This window comes from Mesocricetus auratus, unplaced genomic scaffold (genome assembly GCF_017639785.1).
Source record: "Mesocricetus auratus isolate SY011 unplaced genomic scaffold, BCM_Maur_2.0 Super-Scaffold_100009, whole genome shotgun sequence".
Classification (NCBI taxonomy): Eukaryota; Metazoa; Chordata; class Mammalia; order Rodentia; family Cricetidae; genus Mesocricetus; species Mesocricetus auratus.
In genome coordinates this window covers 58,803,564-58,824,932 of record NW_024429193.1, presented here as the reverse complement: position 1 = coordinate 58,824,932, position 21,369 = coordinate 58,803,564, and the positions used below count along the sequence as shown (strand labels likewise).

Here is a 21,369-nt window from a genome sequence, read left to right as displayed (position 1 = left end):
GGATTTTGGAGAGGAATGTCAGTGGCGGTCCAGCATTGACTGTACTAGAAGCCAGAGGCCTTGAACCTGACCAACAACACATTACACAATGAGCATTTGAAGGTAAAGCTGTTTGGACAAAAGGGTGTGCTGAATGACACACAGCAGCCTCCAATGCCACTGAGATGAATGAAGCGGGGTGCACTATAAAATCTCTGTTCCGCACAGCCACGCTCTTCTTCTGCTCTGGGAAAACACCAGATGGCAGATGATGTCGGTGCAGCAGGAGGGCCTGGATCAGGGACCCAGGATTAGAGGAGGCCAGGGACACCGCGGTCATGGTCCAGGCTCGTAGAGGTGAAGCTGAAGACAAGAAGTGGATCCCCATCACCAAGCTGGGCCTTCTGGATGAGGACATGAAGATCAAGTCCCTGGAGATCTACCTGTTCTCCCTGCCCATTCAAGAATCCGAGACTACTGACTTTTTTCTGGACACATCCCTAAAGGATGAGGTTCTAAAGATCATGCCAGTACAGAAGTACACTCAGGCTGGCCAGCAGACCATTTTCAAGGCTTTTGTTGCTATTGGGGACTACCACAGTCAGGTTGGTCTTGGTGTTAAGTGCTCCAAGGAGGTAGCCATTGCCATCCGAGGGGTCGTCATCTTGGCCAAGCAGGGGAACAGGATTGGCAAGCCCCACACTGTGCCATGCAAAGTGACAGGCCGCTGTGGCTCTGTGTTGGTGCGTCTCATACCTGTCCAGAGGCACTGGCATTGTCTCTGCTACTGATGATGGCCAGTATTGGTGACTGCTACACATCAGCCAGGGGCTGCACTGCCACCCTGGGCAGCTTTGCCAAGGCCACGTTTGATGCCATCTCCAAGACCTACAGCTAGCTACCTGACCCCCAACCTCTGAAAAGAGACCAAGTCTCCTTTTCAGGAACTCACTGACCATCTTGTGAAAGTCCACACCAGAGTCTCTGTTCAGAGGACCCAGAGTCCAGCTGTGGCCACCACATAAGGGTTTTTATACAAGAAAAACAAAGCAAGTTAAGTCTGTTTAAAAAAAAAAGGATGAATGAAGAGGTGATGAAGAGCCAGAAAGGTGGAGTGAAGTGATTGTTTACTTTTTTGTTTGTCTATTTGCTTTTGCATTCTTTGTTTTTTGTTGTTAAAATAATATTCTTATTTGCGTTTTTAAATGTGTATGGGTTTTTATTAGTCTTTTTACTTTTTCCTGGGAGAGGGGTACAAGAGTAAAGGACAGAATCAGAGGGACTGGGAGACGAGTGGGACTGGGGTGTGTGGCATGAAATTCCCAAAGAATCGATACAAAAAAAAAAGAATTAAATTAGGTCTCATGTATTTTTGTTAGATTTTAAAAATATAACTATTAGCAAATTTCAAATTGCATATGTTGTTCACATATGTCATTTGCCAATATTACTCTATAGTTTAAAATAAACGTTTGGCTTATTATGGTACACTTTATGATATGTTATAACATTTTACATATGATTTGGGCGTCTGTTTTGTGTGTTTGATTGTTTTGCTTAGTTGGTTTGGTTTATGTTTTTGTTATGTTTAGGCATGGTCGCACCTTTGTTTAGACATGGTCTTACCGTGTAGCCCAGGCTGACTTGGAACTCTGGGTATAGACCAGGCTGGCCTTGAACTGAAGATCTATCTGCCTTTGCTTCCCAAGTGCTGGGATTAAAGGTGTACACTATTATTCCTGGTTTTCATATATGATTTGAAACCTTACAATATTTGTTCCAAATCCTTCCCTTGTCGTTTTATTTCTATGTTCTAAACAACATGCTAAATTATTATTTTGATACTAATAAGCAATTGTCCACTAAATATCTCACAACTAGGAGGCAATTTTTAATTAACCCGTGTGTATTCCATTTCCAACATTTTATTTCTTTGTGTAAATATAGTGACATCATTCTGGTTTTTCCTGAAACTATCACGTGACACTTTTCACCGTGCAGTTTGCATCTGTTTAATTATCTCAGCTTTTGTTTATCTGAAAATATGTTCTAATTTAGCTTTCATTTTTAAAGGATAATTTCACAAGATTGAAAATTCTAGGTAGATGGGGTGTTTTCCCCTACCCGTTCTCTACTTGAAAGTTGCTGTGTTGGCTTTGAACTGACATACCTGCTGGCAGTCTTTAGAAATTCTAATCTTTCCTTTTACCATTTTTGCCTGAATGTATATAACATATTTTTTCTGATTTTCCTTTTCAGGTTGTTGATGTCTCTAGTTTTTCAATAGCTTAATTGTGATATGTGTTGATATAATGGGTCTTTCTTTGGGCATCTGTGTCCTGAATAATGACATGGACACTTTTTATTATGAAAGTCTGGCCTTAGTTTAGGCTTGTTCCCAACCAGCTCCTAAAACTTAAATTAACCCGTTTATATTGATCTACGTTCAGCCACACAGCTCATGACATCTTCCCAATACTGTACATCCAGCTCCCTCCAGATGCTGGCAAATCTCCCGTACCTCAGACTCCCAAAGTTCCGATCTCTGCCCACAAGTCCCGCCTATCCTCTCTTGCCTAGCTATTGGCCGTTCAGTTCTTTATTAAACTAATCAGAAGGTGCCTTAGGCAGGTGAGGTAAAACAGAGATACATCTTCATACAATGTACAAAAGATTATCCCAACACACTGAAGTGGTTTGGGGTGTGTGTCTCTGTGTGTGTGTGTGTGTGTGTGTGTGTGTGTGTGTGTGTGTGTGTTGTTTGAGGCTCACTGAGATTCCTTTTGTTTTTAGTTTTTGAGACAATGTCTCACTATGCAACCCAGGCTTGCTTGTAACTTTCAACCCTCTTGTCTCAGCCTCTTAAATTCTAGGACTTCATAGCTGAGGCACCATGTATGGCCTTTCTGTTTTTTTCCTGTTTGTCTGTTTTGTGGAGCTGGGATCTAACCCAGGGCCATATACACTCTGGGCAAGTTCTCTCCCACTGAACCCCATCTCTAGCCCCTGAGAATTTTCAATCTGTGTTAACAGCTTTCACAAACATGAGACAATGTTGAGCCATTCTTTCCTCAAACATTTTCCTGCCCTGACTGCTCACATCTCTTTCTTATGACAATATGCTACACTGCATCAATATTCCCAGAGCCATTGAGATTTTCACTGTACTCTTGCTCTCCCAATGCACTTTCAATAAATTCTGCTGTAATACCTTTATATATAACATTTCCTCTTATAGTCTCTGACCCTCTCTTAATCAAATGATGGGAAAATGTTCATTTCTGACATATTGCTTAGCATTTCTAAGGGTTTTCTGTGTTTATATGTTCCATTTTTCTGTTGTATTCTTTTTTCTTTATATTCCTGTACATATGGGTATATGTATAGCATCTGTTGTAACATCTTTTCCTTTTTGTTCAACCTCCCTAGTTCTTTGAAATCTACTCCTCATGTTGGATTCTCTCCTGGTAGCCTTGGTTTTCTGCTGCCCTGTGTGGAATGTGTCCTATTAGAAATTGTATGTTGTGCTCTTGGATAGGTAGGATCAACATAGTAAAAATGGCAATTTTGCCAAAAGCAATCTACAGATTCAATGCAATCCCCATCAAAATATCAGCACAATTCTTCACAGACGTTGAAAGAACAACCAACTTTATGGAAAAACCAAAGACTCAGGATAGCCAAAACAACCCGGTAAAATAAAGGAACGTCTGCGGCATCACCATTCCTGACTTCAAGCTCTATTATAGAGCTATAGTCCTGAAAACAGCTTGGTATTGGCACAAAAACAGACAGGCAGACCAATGGAATTGAATTGAAAACCTTGATATTAACCCACACACCTATGAACACCTGATTTTTGACAAAGAAGCTAAAACTATACAATGGAAAAAAGAAAGCATCTTCCACAAATGGTGCTGGCATAACTGGGTATTGGCGTGCAGAAGACTACAGATAGATCCATGTCTATCGCCATGCACAAAACTTAAATCCAAATGGATCAAAAGCCTCAACATAAATCCAACCACACTGATCATGTTAGAAGAGAAAGTGGGAGGTACCCTTGAATGAATTGGTACAGGAGACCGCTTCCTGAACAAAACACTAGTAGCACAGACACTGAGATAGACAATTAATAAATGGGACCTCCTGAAACTGAGAAGCTGCTGTAAGGCAAAGGACACAGTCAACAAGACAAACGGAAGCCCACCGAATGGGAAAAGATATTCACTAACCCCACATCCGATCTCCAAATTGGCTGATCTTCAATATTTACAAAGAACTCAAGGAGCAAGCCTCCAAAACACCAAAGGATCCGATTGAAAACTAAATAGAGAATTCTCAATAGAGGAGTCTAAAATGGCTGAGAGACACTTAAGACATCCTTAGCCATCAGAGAAATGCAAATCAAAACAACTCTGAGATACCATCTTACTGCTGCCAGAATGGCTAAAATAAAAAACACCAATGACAGTTTATGCTGGAGAGGATGTGGAGAAAGAGGAACACTCCTTCACTGCTGGTGGGAGTGCCAACTCGTACAGCCACTTTGGAAATCAGTATGGAGATTCCTCAGGAAAATGGGAATCAGTCTACCACAAGATCCAGCAATTCCACTCTTAGGCATATATCCAAAAGATGTCCATTCATACAACAAGGATGTCTGTTCCACTATGTTCATAGCAGCATTATTTGCAATAGCCAGAACCTGGAAGCAATCTAGATGCCTCTCAACTGAAATTGTATGTTGTGACTTACTGGTTGTTGGTTGCTTGGCTTCAGTTTTCCCATAAAAAGTAAGATTCTTGAACCCTATTCATAGCTGCAGCTATTCGCTCAGGTTTTTGTCTGTTTTGTTTGTTTTTAGACAGTTTCTCACTGTGTAACTTTGGCTGTCCTAGAACTTGCTGTGTTGCCCTTGAACTAACAGAGATACCCTTTCTCCGCGTCCCAGATACTGAGAATAAAGTGTGTGCCAGCACATCTGGCCCAGTTTGATTCTTTGGGGACTTGTTTTTAAGTTCCTCCAGGGTAACTCTTTCAGTCTTTACTAAGACTGTACTGATCCCACTTCCAAGGCTTAGGCTTTCATACTGGATTCTCTGGGGTTCCCAAAGTGACTGACCCATCTTTCCACCCTCAATTATTGAAGAGATAGTGATCTCTAGTTCACACAGTACAGATGCAGCTGTAGGCAAGTGGTGTGTTTTGTCTGGTGTTTAGTGAAGAAATCAGTTATGTGTTTATGTGTGCAAATCTGTATTTTACATTTATTTATATGATACATTCTTAAATTGAGATCATGTGATAGGAGGGCATTTGTACATTATACTTTTAAAAAAAAGATTCCTTTACTCCTGGGTGTGTATGCCTGAATGGATGCATATGCACTGTGTGCGTGCAGTGTCCCAAAGGGGCCAGTAAGAGATCCCCTAGAACTGGAGCTGCAGACCCCACGCAGGTACTGGGAACTAAGGGTACTGTGGAGGAGTGACAGGCTCTCTCAGCTACTGAGCCACCCCTCCAGCCCTTGCACATTATGCTTTCACTACTGTTGTCAAACGCTTTTCAAAGAGTTTACAATGAATCACATTTCCATCAGAAATGTAAGAAAGCAGCTGTCCTCTTGTCTACAGCAGACATTGGCACTCCTGAGTTTTAGCACAAGTGAGAATTACATATTGTCACTTTAATTTGTTTCTTTGACGACTAGTAGAGCAGAGCCTTGCCTCTGTTCACTGGAACTTTAGGCTGACTTTTTTCCCTTGGGATATTGTCTTAGTTCGGGTTTCTATTGCTGTGAGGAGACACCATGGCCACAGCAACTCTTATAAAGGAAAACATTTAACTGGGGGCTCGCTTACAGTTCAGAGGTTTAGTCCATTGTCATCATGGCAGGAAGCATGGCTGCATGCAGGCACACATGGTGCTTGAGAGGTGGTTGGGAGTTCTACATCCAGATCGGCAGGCAGCAGGAAGAGAGTGAGATACTGGGTCTGGCTTGAGCATCTAAGACCTCAAAGCCCACCCCCATTGACACACTTTCTCCAACAAAGTCACACCTAATCCAACAAGGCCACACCACCCTAATAGTGTCACTCCCTTTGGGCCTATGGGGGCTCAATTTTACTCAAGCCACGACAGATATGCTCTTATGTGTTCTAGATTTCTATCTCAGTTTCTTTTTAAGTCATGATTTTAAACATTACCATTTCTTTTTTGCCATAAGCTTGACATGGCGGCATTGCTGTGTGGTACCCACTAAAGAAAACCCCTTGGGCAGGAGTTCAAGCCAACAGAAAGTCTTTATTATCCAGCCAGTGAGTACACTGGGTGTCGAGGAGCTCAGTGCAGTCCTGAGCCTTTCTCAGGGTAAGCTTTTAAGCCCAAAAACATGTTCTAGTTTGACACACCTCAGTTAGAAAGAACAGTTAGCCAGAGGCAGAACTACAGAACCAGAAAGCAAGGCTAGTCCTTTTAGAGGCTTCCTCAGAACTGTGGACTTTGACGGATTAGGTCTTTGTTCTCATTTTGTCAGCTGCTGCCTGTGTGCTGTTTCGGGGCCTGAATGGCATTTCCATCATGGTGTTTGTTGTGCTAGGGTCTGGGGGTCTGTGGACTCATGGGAGCAGGGGTAGATCATCTCTTTAGTATTTGTAGCTTATTAGAGTGTTTGCTGAATAAGTAGGCAGTTGAGCAAGCCAGTTCCTATAGTGAGAGGTAGGAGCAAAAGGATTAATGAATGACCCAGCCATGGCTGTAAGTATAGTAGTTAACCATGCGGACCAGGAGTACAAAAATTAGTGCCAGTTGTTAGATGTTTAATGTCTACTTTTTCTTTCTTTCTTTTTAAATTCCATTTTGCTTTACTTTTTAAAATTTATTTTAGAGGCACTCTTATTTACATATCCATCCACCCTCTCCCTCCCATCCTCTCATGCTCCTCACCAACCCCCCTATCCCACCCTCCACCCGCTCCCCAGGAATAGTGAGGCCCTCCATGGGGGATCATCAAAGTCCATCACATCATTTGGGGGAGGGCCCAGGCCCTCCTTCCCGTATCTGGGCTGCAACAGTATCCCTCCATAGGGGATGGGCTCCCAAAGTCCATTTGTGATCTAGGGATAAACACTGGCTCTACTGTTAGAGGTCCCATTCAGAGGACTTGGTTCCATCCAATGCTGGTTCCTCAGCTTTACTGAAAGACCCCGAATTTGTAGAAATAAAATATAAGCTTAGACAGGGAGGGCACCCCACTAGAGAACTCAGAAAGTAAACAAAGGGTCACATCCCAGGAACTGGCCAAACCACAGAATGGGATGTATGGTTTAGCAACCTTAATTGCAGAAGGGCTGTAAACCCACAAAAGGCCAAATTCTGGGCTGCTGACCACCTGTGATGAACTGATCAGGCCGTCAGAGATGGGTAAACAAGATTCATGGGAAACAAGGAGATGATAACCACCATTTACTTAGGGAGAGATGATTAACTCATACCAAGGTTTGAGGAATTTACAACGTGTAGGTCAGGAAGACATCTACTTCCCCTGGTCAGTAGTCACGTACCCCCCCCCATCACAAGATAGGATCCCCTCCCAAAGGCTTGTGGTTTTTGTCTTTAAAAGCTGATTGTAACTGAACCTCGGGGCCAATTGGTCTAAAAGCTAACCGAGAGGCCCATCTGCAGATGCCTAATTAAAGCCTCTTGCGTGTTGCATCAGTTGGCGCGTGGACTCTTGATTCTTGGGGCAACGAATCCAGCTTGGGGACCCCTCCTCAATTCGGGGTACCCCAACATTACAACTAGAACCTTGTGCTCTCATTAGGTCAGGTCAACTGTTTCTGCAATGTCTACTTTTTCTTGAAGGTTGTTTTTGATCATGGCTAAACTTTCTCTAATTACCCTGACTTGCTGGCATAGAGATAACAAGTTTTCGCTAGAGACCTCCTTATCTCCTGAAGAGGAGGTCCAGCCCTCTTTGATCCTAAAGAGCAACCTTGGCTAAGGAATCTCACTGGGCTTCTAGACGGAAAGCGGTGTTTTCTAAATGGCCCAGGTCTATGTCTACTTGAGCACTGAGTTCCTAAAAGTTTTATCCCCATAACTAGGGCTAAAGTCCCTACTACAGTGGAGCCTGCCAGGCCTGCTCCCACCAACAGGGGAATGAGAGTGAGGACAGCTTGCTGTACATGAGGGAGCTCAGAGTCTAGATTTAGGTGAGCCACGTCCTTTTTCTCATTATAGACAAACACCCTTTACATAGCATTGATGTAATATAAAGCTTCGTATGAAACTTAGAAATTATTTAAAATATGTAAGAGGACATGTGGCTTATATTCAACTACAAAGTCATCTCATGTAAGGGACTTGACTATATGTGGATTTTGGTATCCATGGGAATCCTGGGACTGTCCTGAGATACTAAGGGGCAGCTGGGGGTTTTGTTTGTTTGTTTTGTTTTAGGATTTATTCTTATAGTGATTTACATGTATGTATATGGGTCTGTTTGGGTGTATGCCCTGTCTGTTCAGGTACCTACAGAGGCCAGAAGGGAGTGTCAGATCTGGAACTGGAGCTGCAGGTGGGTGGAAGGCACTCTATGTGTAGGTTGGGAACTGGACTCCAGTTCTCAGGAAGAGCAGGAAGTGCTCTTAAAACCACCGTGCCAACTCTGGGGCCCAGAATAACTGGCTGCTCTTAACTTATCATCCGTGTTTTGTTGTTGTTGTTTCTAATTCCTGAGGACTGCAGTCAGAGAAGATGGAGTATTTTTGCACATGTCTTTTTGAAGCAGGGTAGCCCAGGATGGGCCTCAGTGACCTATGGCTAAGGTTAGCCAAGAACTTCTGCTCTTTCAGTTTCCAACCCTCAAGTGTTGGGATTGCACATTTCCACCATGCCCAGCTTCTCAGTCCTTCTTCTCCTCCTCTCTCCCTCCCTTTTCTTCTCTCCCTATCCTCTTCTCCTCTTCCTTTTTTTTTGTTTTGTTTTTTTTGTTTTTGTTTTTTTGTTTTTTGAGACAGGGTTTCTCTGTGGCTTTGGAGGCTGTCCTGGAACTAGCTCTTGTAGACCAGGCTGGTCTCGAACTCACAGAGATCCACCTGCCTCTGCCTCCCGAGTGCTGGGATTAAAGGCGTGCACCACCACCGCCCGGTCTCCTCTTCCTTTCTTAAGTTGTGGCTTTCTCTAGAGTCCATTACACAACAAAACTCTATCCACGTCACACAGTATACTCTGTCTTTTTGAAGTATTGTAGTTTCTAAGTAGTATCTATTAAATTGAGTTTATATCACTAAATTTCTCCAGATTCTTTCTGCCTAGTAGCTTCAGCTAACCCTGAACTATTTTTTGTGTTGTTGTTTCCTACAATTATATTTTTACCCCATCTCCCTGGATTCCTTCTGCTTCTTTTATCTCTACATATCCAACTACTGTTATTTTTGGTACACACTAGTTCATCTTTTTTCTTTTTGCCATAAAGTACACATTGTTATCTTATCTTGTTTGGTGACTTTAGTTTCAATCCCACCCTCATATTTCAGTCAGTAATATTACTACTCCACATCTGATCTTCTGATGCTACCTGGAGTCCTATTTTCAGTTATGACACAAACTAGAGTTAATGTCAGACATCAGTTTTATAAGTGGGTACCCACACTTCTGTCTGACTTGTCTACAAATATGGGGGTTTCTAAACATCCACTTTGGGTTTAATAACTCAGAAGAATGACTCACAAAGTTCACTAAAAGCAAAATTCAGCAAGATGGCTCAGTGGGTAATGACACTTGCCACCAAGGCAGACAACTGAGTTCCATCCCTGGAGTTTCCATGATGTAAAGAGATAATAAACTCCTGAAAACTGTCTTCTGACCACCACTCACATACATACATACATCATGCATATATACATACATATACACACATACACATACACATATATATTAAGAAAAATAAAAATAAATAACTCATCAAAAGCATTACACTTGCAATTACATTTTGTTACAGAAGACAAAATATATAGTTCAAGAACATAAGAAACACAGGGCCTGGTAGGGAGGAGGGGGAACCCACTGTGAGATCCAGCCATGTCACCCCCTATGATGTGTTCACCGGTCAGGAAGCGCCTGCAAGCTTCAGTGTCCTCATATTTTTAATCTATCATTCATTATATAGGCAGGACTGATTAAATCACTAGCCTTATGATTGAAGTTAATCTCTAGCATCCTTCCTTCTCCAAGGTCAAGTCACTGAAAGTTTCAGCCTTCTAATCATGTGATTGGTTTCTCTGCCAGTCACCATTTTGAAGCTATCTAAGGCTTCCACCTGGAGTTGCCTTATTAGCATAACAAAGACATTCCTATTACTCAGAAAATCTCAGGGGTTTTGAAGCCCAGTGCCAGAAATTGGTGACAAAGATCATCTATGTGGTATGTTTGTGTGTGTGTGTGTGTGTGTGTGTATCACATGTTTCTTTGTGCATGACTTTAATTTTGATCTTTTTTCATATAAGTAGTATATAGGTGGGCATTTTAAATATTATCTGTCACTTTGTATATTTTGTGGGAAAATTCAGTCCATCCTTATAAAATATAATGGTTGATATAGTTGATTGTCTTGCTCTTGTATTTAACAGTATGCTTTAATCTTCCTCTTCCTAATGTTGCCAAGTTTATGAAATTGTTGCTCGTTCTTTTTGTTCCATGTTAATTGGCTTTATTTTTCAGTTCATTTAGTGACTATTTTCTCTTTCCTGGCGCTAGTAATCAAACATTATGTTCTACTTAATTTTCTCTGTTTAAAGAAATCAAGCCTAACATAAGGTTCTGTACCACCTAACTAAAACTTAAACTGTTTACTTTGCAACAAGTCAGTAAGAAGGTAACAATCGCTCCCATAAAGTAAACAATATCCTCTATAAAGAAAGTGACTTCAGCAGGACCAACCCTTACTCCGCCTTGTTTTTTCTTTCGTTGTTATTGTTTTTAATTACAAAACATTATTTTTCATACACTATATTTTGATCATAGTTTCCCCCTCCGAACTCCTTCCAGATCCTGCCTAGCTCCCCATCCACACAACTCCAAGCCCGTTCTTTCTCTCTTTAGAAAGCAAACAAGCAAACAACAACAAAAACAGAATTAAAAAAAAAACACATGTTGCAGGAGAATTGTCCGTACAGCCAATACACTGTGCCAATGAAGCAACTTTACTCTAGAATTGAGTCAGCGATTGACTGACTGTGATCAGCCATACATCCTTGGAGGAACAAGAAAGGACAGGAAGAGACTTGGAAACAGTTCAGGGAAATTTCCAGTGCTGGAGGTTCCAGAGAACATGGAGAGAAGGTCAGCCAATCACTCTGCTTCCCTTGGGATTTTCAGGTCCTTATCTAAAAAAAATTGTATTTGTACTTTCTCTGTCCCACAAGCCAGCTCCCAAATCATGATGCAGAGACTTATTAATCATGAAAGCTTGGCCGATAGCTTAGGCTTGTTTCTAACTAGCTCTTATAATTTAAATTAAGCCATTTCTTGTAATCTATGTGCTGTTACCTCTCCTCCTGCATGTGTTGCTGTCTCTGTCTCCCTTGCATCTCTGCCTTCTTCTTCCCATCATCCTCTGTGCCCTGAAAGCCTTGCCTAGCTATTGGCCATTCAGGTTTTATTAAACCAATCTGAGTGACATATCTTCACAGCATACAAAAAGGTTATTCCACAACACACACACAACATAAAAATTGAAAAGACCAGAAAAACAAACAAAAAATGCCTCCAAAAGGCAATATGAGACAAAAAAATCTGCAAAAATAACATTGATTTTTTTTTCTTTGATTGGCCATCTACTGGCATGGGGCTTCCGTGGAGAGTCTACTGAAGAGAACTAGTTTTTCCTTTGCAAGCAAATGTCAGTGGAGACAGCTTCTTGCTTAGGGGTGGGAGCTCATGTCACCCTGTTTTTGTTTTGTTCAGCTTTTTCTACTTGTAAAGTTTATTCCCTCCTGGAGCTCGCTGGAGTTCTACCTTGTAGGCAGGATGCTTTTCAGTGATGAATTAATTACTAATAAGAGATAATTAGCCTTTGAAGCTCAATTTATTGTAATTTTGTTCTTTGATACCCAATAAAGTGTTTCATTATAGATTCTTCTTCAATCTTACCCCCAAAGAAAATGAAAAGTAACTTTGCTTCCCTCGTCTTTATCTCCACCTCTGTAGGCCATCCCCTCTGACTTACTGAGACTGTTTAAAAATTTTAAGCTATAATGATTTTAGAATTTTCTTTGCAAAATGTCCCTTATGTCAAGTGTCCTTATTTATCACTGAAATTATATATGTATAATTTAAATTAGAAACAATCTTACTTTAAATATCAATCCCAGGTCCCTCTCCCTCCCATCCTCCCATGCCCCTCACTGATCCCCCATCCCATCCCCCATTCACTCCCCAGGGAGGGTGAGGCCTTCCATGAGGGATCATTAAAATCTGAAAAATCATTTGGGGCAGGGCCTAGGCCCTCCCCTGTGTATCTAGACTAAGAGAGTATCCCTCCATGGGAAATGGGCTCCCACATTCTGTTCGTGCACTAGGGATACATCCTGGTTCCACTGCCAGAGGCCCCATAGACTGCCCAGGCCTCCTAGCTGACACCCACGTTCAGGGGTCTTGGTTTGGTCTTATATTGGTTCCCCAGCTGTCAAACTGGGGTTCATGAGTTCCCACTTGCTCAGGTGTTTCTGTGGGTTTTCCCAGCGTGGTCTTGATCCCTTTGCTCATCACTCCTCCCTGTCTGAAACTAGATTCCAGGAGTTTGGCTCAGTGCTTGGCTGTGGATCTCTGCTTCTGCTTCCATCAGCTACTGGATGAAGGCTCTAGGAGGGCATTTAATGTGATCATCAATCTCATTATAGGGGGAGGGCATTTAAGGTAGCCTCTTCAGTGTTGTTTAGGGTCCTAGTTGGGGTCATCTTTTTGGTTCTCTGTATAATTCCCTAGTGCCAAATTTCTCTTTAAACCTATGGTAGTTCCCTCTGTTGATGTGTCTTTTTTCTTGTTCTCTATTTATCTCCCTACTCAGTCTTCCTGATCCCTCATATTCTTCCCTTCCTCTTCTCTCCTCCTCTTTCTCCTGCCTCCCCCCTCCCCCATACTCCCCATTTGTTCAGGGACTCTTGTCCCTTTCTGCTTCACTGGGGGGACCATGTATGTCTCTTTTATAGTCCTCCTTGTTTCCTAGCTTCTCTGGAGGTGTTGTCACTTAAATTGTACATATCCAGAGACCACCGTAACCCAGTTAGTTATAAATATTCATGCATGCAATGGGGGAGGGTAAAGTAGCTGGAGAAAGAGACACCAAGAACTAGAGGTAGAGCCCAAACTATGCGTTCATTCATTCACTTTCTTTTCAACATACTTGTAGGGATTTGAATGAAAACATCCCCCATAATCTCAGCAATTTGAATACTTGGTCCCTAGTTGGTGGCACTGTTTGGGTGGGCTTAGGAGGTGTGACCTTGCTAAAGGAAAAGCCCGCTGCTGATGGACTTTGAGAGTTCAAAGCCTAATGACATATCTAAGTACTCTGTTTTTTCTTACTCCAGTCACCATGCCCCAGCTTTGTCATCATGGACTCTTATCCCATTGCAACTATACTAAAACAACAAGAATGATAATAAATAAACAAGTAACTAATACACACTTTATCATGAGATTCTGTCTTAGTCCATTCAGGCTGTTATGGCGGAATAATTAGTAGTGAGTAGAGAAAGAGTCAATAGAGTATAGGTGCGTGTGTGAGAAGGGGCTCGTTAGAACAACTCATACAACCAGCATCTGACTGAGCAGCTCCACAGTGGCGGGCAAGCTGGAAAGCTGCAGCCCAATTCATGAACCCAGAGTAAAAGGAGGCCAGGGATGCTGCCCAGCATGAGACTCAGTGCTTAAGGGTCCCCACCCGACCCCAAAGCAGCTGGTACAATTTGAGTCTAAAGGATGATGAACTTGAGTCTGATGTTCAAGGGTAGGAACAGCAGGAAACTGCACGTGTTCTGAAAGGAAGGGTTAGAATAGAGAATGAATTCTCCGTTCTGAGTTTTGCTCCGTTTGTTCCATTTGCTCACCAGTGCATCAGGGTGGGACTTCCCCATTCCCCGTAGTGATCCAAATGCAATCTCCTTTAGAAATGTTCTCATAGAAACAGCCAGAAGTATCTTAGCAATCCTCGGGTCATCCCTCTATTCAGGCAAGACGACACCCACAATGCATCATCGCATACTATGAACTAGGTAGATAAATAAAATCAGAAAAGCATTCTTACAGTCCGAAGGGTGGGAAGTCCAAGATCAGAGTGCATTCACATTTGGTGTCTTATGGGGATCAGTCTTTGTCCTAATGAAAGATATAGGACCTCCTCCCAGGCCCGGCATGGCTTCTAAATTCCCATTAAGCCATGTTTGACAATTCACAGCAACCAATGGATGGACCCAGGAAGCGATCAGGACTTTGGCTGTGCCATCTGTGAGTGAAAGCCCCTGGAAGCTGAAAACAAACTCACACACACACTAACACCTCATCGCAGCCAGCAGGCTACTTCCGCCCTGTGGCAGTCATGAGGCTGTGGTTTAATACCTTTCCTTTCACCTTCTCCAGTCAGCGCCCGGACTGGTAATTCTCCCAGAGTTTGGTGGGCTTTTGCTTTCTATTCCCAGGCTTGACAAGGCTTTATTTGCATACACACATTGTCAGTCAGAGCCCACCCAATTCTATACAAACCTGCTAGCATTTTTACAAGTCTAGATCTGGCCAGAGTTGAATTCTCGGTGCTATCCAGAGGAGGAAGAATGAAAACTTTGGAGCCAAACTTGTACTTATCAGGACAGAAAGAGAAGGGAACTGCTTTAGCTCTCAAGCCTCAGAGATAGAACCCTGTCCCCAAAGATATCAAGGCATGCTAATTGGGCTGTAATCAGAGGGACTTGCTCCGGGTCTTCAACACCTGCTAGAGAAGAGAGACCTACAACCCTACGCTTCACTGATCTGTGGGTGTGCTCTGCAAGGAACTGCCCTCCACTGGCACTGCAACACTTTCAACCTCTCAGCTAGGTGCCTCAGGCCTGCTGAGAACTTAGAGGTGTCACGCTACCACTCTCTAAACTGCCTGGAGTCTCGGTTCTACTTTCCTATTCAAGTTTCCCCCTAATCCTTGTAAAATGTTACCAAGTGGCAAATAAATAGTTCCTTGCTTGTTTTCCTTTGGTGTCTGCCCACTCCTTTCTTGAAGGAAGAGAAGACAAGAACCAGATTGGAAAAATCAGTGTTGCTGTGATCTTATACAGAGAAAGACAGGGATGACTCTGTGCTCTCTTTCATAATTCCATTCCTAAGGGTTTTGCCCTTCCAAATTTGATGCCATCACTTGGCAATTGAGATGTCAGCATAGGAATTGCGGGGACACAAACTTTCTGTCATAGTACCTTCTTCAAACATCTTCCTTAAGTCTATGATGAAGATGACACGACCTTTGAGTCCTGGTCATTTGCAAGCATCTGCCTGAGAAGTAAACAGTATCACCTTGGCCAGGTCAGAGTCTCAAATCACGGTCCTCCCTAGTCTGCCATGGTTATTCTACTGCCGTTAGCTTACCAGGCTGCAAAGGAGAAGTCTGAAGCGAATATTTTACCTTATCTTTAAAAAAAAGAAGAAAGGAAAAGAAAACCCTTGAGTCCTCTTTCGGTCCTACTCACCTTGCTTTTCTCCTTGTGTCACCACTAGGATAAAGCCCATCCTGATGAGGGGCCATGAGTGGTCCTTTACGAAAATCAAGTACAACCACAAAGGAGATCTCCTCCTCACTGTGGCCAAAGACCCTATCGTCAATGTGTGATTCTCTGAGAATGCTGAGAGGCTGAGCACCTACATGGGCCATCCTGGAGCTGTGTGGTAAGTGGATGCTGACTGGGACACCAACCATGTCCTTACTGGCTCAGCTGACAACAGCCATCATCTCTAGGACTGTGAAACAGGGAAGCAGCTGGCTCTACTCAGACCAACTCAGCCATCTGAATTTGTGATTTGACTTTGGGGGGCAGCATCATCATGTGCTCCACAGACAAGCAAGAAGGGGGGCCAGTGCTTTGTGAGATTCTTTGATCTACGGGATCCAAGCCAGATCAACAGCAATGAGTTCTACATGAAGATTCCCCGTAATGACTCACAAGTGCCATTTGAGGACCCCTGAGAGACTGTATCATTGCAGGCCATGAAGAGCTCAACCAGTATAGGGCCAAATCTGGAGAAGTGGGGATGAATGTTAAGGAATGCTCCCAGAAGATCAACAGCATCCCGTTGTCTAGAGACATGACCATGTTTGTCACTGCATCCAACAACAACACAGCGAAGCTCCTTGACTCCATGAATCTTGAACATCAGAAGACTTTCTGAAGAGAACCCCTGTCAACTCAGCTGCCCTCTCTCCCAACTGTGACCACGTGGTGCCGGGAGAAGGTCAGGAAGCCATGGACGTAACCACAACCTCCATCATGATTGGCAAGTTTGAGGCAAGTTCTTCCATTTGGGTTTTTGAAAAAGAGTTTAGAAGAGTCAAGGGCCACCTCAGACCTATCAACAGTGTTGCCTTCCATCCTGATGGCAAGAGTCACAGCAGTGGCGATGAAGATGGCTTCATCCACGACTTTGACCCACAGTACCTTGAGTTTGAGTTTGAGGTTTAAGAAGCTAGCTCTCCATCTGCACCAGAGAGGCTTCTCACAGAAGGCTTTAGACCCTGATAAATTAGCCTGTTAAAAAATTGTTTAAAATATAACTTTATGCCAGGCATAGTGATGCACACCTATAATCCCAGGTGGTGGCGGAGTGACCTCTCAAGCCTAGGCAGCATAGCGAGAGTGTCAAAACAAAACGAAACACAAAGAAACCTTCTTATCTTTTTATTTGGATGTTGAGAAGATTTATCTATAGCTCTCAAATTGAAAGAAAAATCTAGAATAGTCTTAAATTGTTTTCCCCCGTCTATATTAGTTACTTTTCTCATTGCTATGATGAACGCTTGACAAAAGCAACTTTAGGAAGGAGAAGTTTATTATGATATATGGCTTGGAGATTCAGTGCATCATGGTGGGGAAGCCATGGCAGCAAGAGCTGCTCTCCATACTGCACCCACAGCAGGAAGCAGAGATAAGCCGAGCTCGCCTTCTCCTTCTGTTCAGTCCAGGACCCCAGCCCACAGGCTGGTGTCACATACATTAGTGCAGGACTGCTAATCTAGAAACACCTTCACAGACATTCCTAGAAGCTTGCTTCCTGGGGGACATTAGATCATGTCAAGAGGACAGTCAGTATGCAGCACAAGTCTACTCCTCATCAGCCTTACCAAACATTGCCTGTAAGTCACAACTTTCTACTTTTGCCATTGTAGGGTCAAGGACATCTCGCAATGCAAAATGTATTTAATCCAACTTCGCAAGTCCCCATAGACTTTAACAGTTCCAGTACAGTTCAGAAGTGGAAGTGCATAGACTCTTTTGAGACTCCGGAAGTCTCTTGAGAAACATACAATGGCACAGAGTAAATGATGCAATTCCAAGAGAGGAATGTGGCCATAACTAGGAAAGTTCAGGCTGAAGCAAGACTGAAACACAGCAGGGCAAATACAAAATTCTGCCATTCCATGTTTATCGTCTGGAGCTCATGATGGAATCATCTGGGTTCCAATGGGCTAAGGCACCTCTTCTGGTCCCACCTTACCTCTTATGATGCACGTAGCCTCTCCCTTGGTTCACTGGGCTCTTGCATCTTTTCTCAGAAGATGTTCCATGATTCTGGTGTCTCCAATATCACGGGGTTTCCATTGCAACTTAAGTTTCATCTTCACACAGTAGCTTCTCAAGGACTCCATGCAGGACTCCAACCCTGTCAAACACTGCCTTCATGATCAAGCCTCCATGATCCCCATGCCTATACAATCACGTGGATCACAATGCCAGTCCTGCTGCCAGCTCAGGATGCAGTCTGGCTCCTTTGGACCATAACTGCAATGATTTTGTGTGCTGACCTGGGGAAGCAACTCTCTAGGAATTGTTTTTAGTCAGTATTTTAGCTGGGGTCTTATTGCTGTGGTGAAACACCATAACCAAAATCAACTTGGGTAATAGTTTATTTCATCTTTTAACTTTCAGGTCATAGTCTATAACTGAAATCAAGTAGTCAGGACAGGCATGAATGCAGGAACCGACAGGTAGGTACTGATGCAGAGACCGTGTAGGAACACTGCTTACATTTCGTGTTTTTTTTTTCAGCCTGCTTTCTTATACCTTGCAGACCTACCTGCCCAGGGGTGGCACCTCCCACCAATCAGTAATCAAGAAAATGCTTAGCAGGCTAGTCTTATGGAGACATTTTCTCAAGTCAGAGTCCTCTTCCCAGGTGACGGTCACTTGTGTCAAGTTGATATAAGGCTAACTATACACTCAGGAAACTTTTAGCTGCATTCTCAGTTGAGTTTTTTTCCCCTTCCAATGAATTCGAGTTTTCAATAGAAGGAGCCTCTGGTAGATCAGGTCTTACCTTTCCTGTGGTCTCACTGTAGAAGGGGTGTTTCTTTTTAATGATGCACATTTTTCATATCCCTTTTCTCCACTTGCTCTCTCACTGGGTAAGGGCAGTGAGAGACAGCCATGCCACAACTTGAATGCTAGCCTATCTTGAGACTGCCTCCGCCAAACAAAATAATCCACTTGTTTTTATTTCAGCCTTACCCAAGTTCTCTGAACATGAGCAGAATGCAGCCAGATGCTTTACCAGAATGTCACATGATGTCTCTGAAGCCTAGTTCCTGAGAGAATCCTTCTTTCCCTCTGAAATATCATCATCCAGGCCTCCAGTGTCTGTATGTCTCTCAGTATTCTGGTCTTCCCATATTCATCAGAATGGCTCAGTGCTTGTAGCATCCAAGGGCTGTTTAGACCGACGTCACTAACTCTGACATATGCATCTAACGAATGAGTTGCAAAGGCCTCAGACTCACATGATCATGTTTACCAAAGCAACAGCCCTCCTTCTTAGTACCAATTTTATATGTTACTTACATTTCTCATGGCTGTAACAGGTATATAACCAAAGCAAATTAAGGAGGGATTTATTTTAGCCCAATAGACATGATAGTTACCACTCAGGGAGAATGAGACATGCAGAAATATTTGAGGTGTTGCTGAGGTAAATAAATTGGATGCTAACTGAAGTGTGACAACCAGGATGTAGTTTCTGAGCATAAAAGACAAAGATCTGTAAGGCCTGAGGCTGTATGATTTGGATAAGTTCCCTGTGCATCTGCTGGCTGGCAATAAAGACTTTGTTTTAGGCTGTAAGAGTGTCCATGTTATGGCCTCTGGTGGGCTTACCTCACAACAGTTTTTTTTTTAATATTTGAAGGTATAGTTTTTTTTTGTGTTCAAGCTGTTATTTGTCTTTTTGGCAAGTTGTGCTAATAAATGGTGTTTTCTGAATGTTTGTATATTCTTTCCTTCCTCGGCTTCTTGTCCATCATTAGAGCAATGTTCATTTCTTTTGGTTTCCTGAAACTGGCTTATGCTCCTCTGGTATTATTCTAGTTTCTTTCTGTTGTTGTGATAAAATACCATGACCAAGAGCAACTTAGGGGAGGGAAAAGCCCTTTTCATATTATAGTTTACAGTCCAGGGACGTCAGGGCAGAAACTTGTGGCAGGAATGCTGTTTTGCTGGCTTTCACACAGGCTCATGACTAGCTAGCTTTCTTATAATCTCAGGGCCATAGGCGCTTGGAATTGTGCTCTCCACAGTGATCTAGGTCCTCCTGTGTCAACTAACAATCAAGACATTTCCCCAGAGACATTCCCAAAGGCAAGTGTGATCTGAACAGTCCCCCAGTTGAGACTCCTTTCCCAGGATGCTCTACAACGTGCCAAAGCTTAGTTAGAGCTAACTAAGACAGATATCGTGGGTGGAAGATTTGAGAGCATCGCAAGACAGGAAGGTTCCTGCCACTGTGGGCTGGTGGAGCAGTTTATATGACAGTTCTCATCAAGGTACCTTACATCTCTCTTTCTGCTCTGAGAATTTTCCAGCCTTAAGTTTGGAAAGCAATCATCTTGATGCTTAGCAACCCCTTCTCTTGTTGAGCCTGTGTGGCAATCATCATGCCTGCTAGATTGTTAAACTACAAAATTCCCATTTCCCGCTTTGTAACTAATAAGTAATTAGTAGTGATTTCATTGGTAGATAATTTTAGTTCTGTACCTTTTAAATTTTGAGTTTTAATGACAATTAATGATTATTTTTGAGATAATGTGTCATTATGTAGCCTTGGATGACCTGGACTTGCTATGTAGCATTTATAATTTTTGCTTGATTTGCTTATTTATATGATTTTCAAGGAATGGTAGTTTTTTGTTTCAGAAACAAAAATGTTTCTGAAGGAATCTTTCTATAGTTCATCTATTATTGGTGGCACAAAAAAGGACATTTTCATATAGGTCATAATTCTTTGCTACCATTATTTATTTTGATGTTCAAATTCAGACTGAGGCCATTGGGAGCCATTTTAAATTGTCTTCTAGAACCTTTTAGCAGAAAATATTTAGAAACACTGATTCACTGTTAATACATCATTTATAGGTCCCACAAAGCAGAGACAATGTTGAAATTTTGTGTATACAATTAAAATCAAATGTATAAATACTACTTATTTTCAAAATGTGAATTCAAAAGGCTCAAAATAGCTACAGCAATTAATAGCAGAAAAGACAATGCTACAGAGGGATTAATATCAAGTCCAAATTATAGAGCCAGGCAGTGGTGGCAGAAGTCTTTAATCCCAGCACTGGGGAGGCAGAGGCAGGTAGATCTCTGTGAGTTCTAGGCCAGCCTGGTCTACAAAGAGAGTTCTAGGACAGGCTCCAAAGCTACAGAGAAACTCTGTCTCAGAAAATAAAACAAACAAAAAAGACATGGACACAGGCTATGATTTTCTATGATTTTTTGAACCGGACTCCTATACTACAGGAACCCCACTCCCCCAGCTGTCAAATGGGATTACGTGAAATGAAGATGCTCCTAACAGCAAAGGAAGCAATCACCTTAGTGAAGAGACAATCTATAGAATGGGAAGAAATTTCTGCCAACTAACACCAAACAGGGAACTAGTATTCAGGATATATGAAGAACTGCTGAGAATTTGAACTTGTGCAGCCACCGTGGAAATCAGCACAAGGTTCTTCAAAGCACAGAAACTAGAACTACTATGTGACATGGCAATGTCACTCAGACATGTACCCAAAGGATTCTAAGTCTGCATTCTGCAGACATACTTGCGCATCTATGTTTACTGCTGCACCATTCATAA

General features: G+C 42.6%; 2 pseudogenes; both read left to right on the top strand.

Annotated features, from left to right (window-relative positions):
• The first annotated feature begins 317 nt into the window (after window positions 1-317).
• On the top strand, window positions 318-1,017 carry LOC101837636 (annotated as a pseudogene).
• A 13,564-nt stretch (window positions 1,018-14,581) lies between these two features.
• On the top strand, window positions 14,582-16,760 carry LOC101837373 (annotated as a pseudogene).
• The last annotated feature ends 4,609 nt before the right edge of the window (window positions 16,761-21,369 follow it).